The following is a 4,373-nucleotide window of genomic DNA, read 5'->3' on the forward strand; positions in this document are numbered from 1 at the left end:
TGTTTGTGTTTGTGTTATTGTGATGGATGCCAACTGTCTCCCTCTTAGTTGCAGGACTAACAGGAATAAAAAGCAGGAGGGATTATCAAAATAGAAGTTCTGACTTTTATTGCTTACAGACCAATCCTCTCACTTAATGGTTGTGCTTAGTATAAAAGTTGACCAAGAATAATCTATCACAATTCCTACTGCTAGTTCTAGTTACGTTACTGGCATTTTATTAAATAGCTTCAGCTGGCGGGCTTTGTAGTATTTGTTTGTTTGTTTGTTTGTTTAGGAATGAAGGTTCCTTTTGTGGTTATACATTCGTAGCCCTGTTTACTTTTCCTACTATTACCACAGGGCTTAGCTAAAGAAAACCCTTTCTTTGCAATTGCTATCTTTAAATTTATATAAGATCAGGACACACTGCCAGTTGCCAGAGGCACTCATAAGCTCTCCTTTCTAGCACAACAAACTATCAATACATCCTCGCACATAAGCGTACACTGAAAGCAGTGGCTTTTTAGTTCCCTCTGGCTTCAGAACTCCATTCACGGCCACAAAGGAATTGGATGGGAAGAAAGCGAGGATAGTTATTATTGAATTCTGACAGATTGCCTTGGCAATTTTATCCATTGATATACAGTTTAATAAAGAATCTCTACCAAGAGCCTGACAAAAGACAATATCTGCCCCCCCCAAAAAAAGTCTGGACCTGAATGACATCATCCTATGATGAGGGTCTGCTGAATAGAGCTGATCAGAACATTTCCATAAAATGATGTTTCTTAGCTGAAATATGCTGTTTCATCTAAACATATCAATTTTGGTGACATTTTCGATCATTAGACAGAATTCCTGCTATTCCTGGCAGATAGTGCACTGGCTTCGAATATAGGAGACCCCAGTTCAAGACCCTATTCTACCTGATTCAGAGCAATCTGGGAAGAAAAACTCTGATTCAGGGAGAACAGGGCTTTAAACTTGAGTATTGCACATTTCACACCAGAGCCCAGATGTGCACTCGCACAGGTTTTGGTCTGGAAATGGACAATGACACAATTGAATTGCCACAAAAATATTGGAAAGGTTTTTTTTCATTCCAGCAGGGAACAAAGACAGATCCTGAAACCTCAAAAGATGTTGCAAACCAGAAGTGTCATCCTCCATTAAGTCTACTGACAAAGGTCTATGTACCACTTCAGTATTTTTAGAGCTAAAGTAGTACTTCCCTGCTTTAGAGGCATTGTGTAAGCCCTTTGTGGAGGAGAGAATTTTATCCTAAGCACTCATTACTATAAATATAAAGGAGAAGAGGTGCAGAATGTGAAGAAGAAAGTGGGTGAAAACTATCTTTACTGATGTAAGCAGAGTCAGAATGAGATCTACCCTGACATCTGGTGGTGAGTTGTGGAAAAAGACTTCAGGGGCTGATCTCATTTGCATGGGCACACCCACCCCGCCTAGCATGATGGGACTGCTTGCCCAACTGGTCACTTTGGCTGCTGTGGGATCCCCAGTCTCTTTGTTATTGGGGCAGGATGAATAAAGTGTTGTTATTCTGGTTATGTGAATCAAGGACAGTAGAACTGTACTTGGCATTTTATGATGGAGGGACTCGCTCTCAACTAAGTAGCACTCACTAGGCAAGGGACATGGGTTCCAAAACCCAGTGAATGTAGAGAGGCTGTTGATAGGCATTTGTATTTAGTGGTTTGCCCCCTTCCATCCTCTTTCTCTCTCTGCTGTATAATATCAGAGCTAATTTTGATTCTATTAGGAGTCTGGTTATAAGCTGTTGAGCTGGTTTCACTTTGGTCTAATGTTGTACCAGCACTGAGGCTTCCCCCCTATGAGCTGAAATCACTGAGTGCTGTTAAGTTGTGCGGGGGGCCGAAGCTATATTGGTGAGTGACTAGCCCAGGACGTCTGCTGGAGAGGAGTGGCTGGCGGAATGGCTCGCAGGACAGCTGGCTGAGTGGAGCAGCTCATGGCGAAGGCTGCAGCAGACCCCCACAGAGAGGCAGGGCAGTTGGCCATCGACACAAGCAGTGAAGCACGTCAGGTGCCCCCATACCTCCCCCTTTTCCACCCAGGCTGGGAGGTAAGCTCTGCAGATGAACTTTTAGGTTGCTGGACTTCTGGGACTTTGGGTGACTTCTGGGTTGCTGGACTCAAGAACCAAAGGGAAAAGACATGGCCCAATCTGCTTGGGGTGGGTCTTCAGGTTCATGGTTTGTGTTACGAATCATGTTTGTGGTGTTTCCCCAACATAATGCCACATTGTTTTCTCCCTGTTATTAAAAGGCTTTTGCTGAACTCAGACTCTGTGCTTGCAAGGGGGGGAGCATTGCCTCTTAGAGGTGCCTCGGGGGGTGGTATGCATTTGTTCCAGGTCACTGGGTGGGGGGCTCTAGCCGGTTTTGCATTGTGTTATTGGAATGGAACCCCTAGATACTGAACCCGGCCCTTGTTGATGCCAACTCTGATGGGCAGAAGGGTTACACTTATATAGGCCTAGGAAAGCAAAATCCATTCACTGCTGCCTGGACCTTCCTTGTAATAAAAACAGGACATTTCGCCATCACCAAATACCTGGTTAGAAACATGGAATACTTGAAAAATACTTGAGGCTAGATAATTTAAGTGATCATAAAATCAGTAGGTGAGGATGAGGATTATTCAGATTTATGATCTGATGCTAGTTATTCAGACATACATGCAGTCAGAATTTCTTTCATCCAGTCAAATTGCTTAAAGATGAAAGTAGCCTTATCAACATTATTGCAGGGTAAACAAAAACCCCAAACACAACACATTTCCCTTCTTTCTTTACGTTATTAGGAGTCAACAATGTTCAGTGCTACGGACAATATAAAGCACATTTGATGGCATGGGAGGATGAGGGCTAGCAATGAAAGGATAAAACTGTTCTCTATATTAAATGTCTGGGGTTTTCATGTCCAAAAGAAGTGATAGCTGCAATCTGAAACTTGTACATGCATGGGCAGATTTGCTGACTTCTTCACTCTTTTGTGCAGACACTGGCAGATTTGTTGACCTCTCCACTTTTTTTTTAGTCTATCCATAATCTCCATGTTAGATATATTGTTGCTCATAATGGCCGTGGATATAAGAGAGCAGCAGACACATTTCTGACAGAGGTTGTCAGCAGCACATCCCCTTCACCCGGTGCTGAGAATGATTTAACTACTAGTTGAGACAGGCCCACACTGTTACAAAGTATGGCAACTAGACTTGTCTACACTAGGGACTTGAGCCACTGCAAATGACATTTCAGCTGACCCTCTGTAGCTGTGTTGGGTGTTCCCACACATCACTTCCTCAAGTTCCTCTGTATTGTGAATACTCATCTCCTAGTTCTCTGAATGGGGCCCCAAAGCAAGGGGGTTGTGGCCTTAGCAATCCAGAATGAGCAAAATACAGTACCAAGCCATTTTTAAATGTGAACCCAATACATGAGTATAGCATTTGTCAGTATATAAATGTCAAATAAATTGCTTCAGTTTATTTTCATAAACAAGAAAATCCTTAAATCTGTAAGCATTGCACTTTGTAAAATGGATCTCATGTGCATAAAGTCACAAAAGCTTTTGTTCAAAATAAAATACACATGCTTTCAAAGTGACCAGAGCTGCAATTTTATTACATTGCTTATGTCTCATTCAATAACCTACGGTGGCTATATCTAAAGTGGGAAAGGTTTACAGGTTTACTTACCTTAGACGCCTGTTGTAGATAATGTTACCTAGGTATTTGCAGTATCCTATATACTATACTGGCCAAATAACATTATAGAGACATTGTCCAATACCTTGAGGATCCACATAGGGCCAGGTTCACGAAAAGACTTAGACACCTAAAGCCCACATGTAGGCACATAAGTCCTAGGTTTCAGCATCACTGCCTTCCACAAAACCCCTGCTTAGCTGCAACCTCACCCTGTAGGCACCTGAATTCACTTGGTGCCTAAATTTCTGCTGTAAAAGCTCCCTAAGCACCCAAGTTTCTGCCGCTGGGCATGTCTCCTGCACTTCAGGCAGTCATCTATCTCACGTGCAAGCCTCAGCATGATCCTTAAAGGCAGGGCAACATCAATCTTGCCTGGAGAGAGGTGTGAAACCCAGATTCAAATCTCTTCTCCTCAGGCAGAGGGAGGAAGGGAACCAAGGGGGTCTCCCACATTCTGGATGAGTACCCTACACACTGGGGTAAAGGGAAACTGCCTCCTCTTTCATTTTGTGTGTAGTTACAAGAACGGCTTAGATACCTAAGTTGCCTGACTCCAGGAGCTGGGTTCCCAGTTGTGGATTGCTAGCAGAAATAGGCACCTCCCTGAAGCCTGCACTTACGTGCTGAACTCCCTGAGA

The sequence above is a fragment of the Chelonia mydas genome, chromosome 1 (assembly GCF_015237465.2).
Source record: "Chelonia mydas isolate rCheMyd1 chromosome 1, rCheMyd1.pri.v2, whole genome shotgun sequence".
NCBI classification, from domain to species: Eukaryota; Metazoa; Chordata; order Testudines; family Cheloniidae; genus Chelonia; species Chelonia mydas.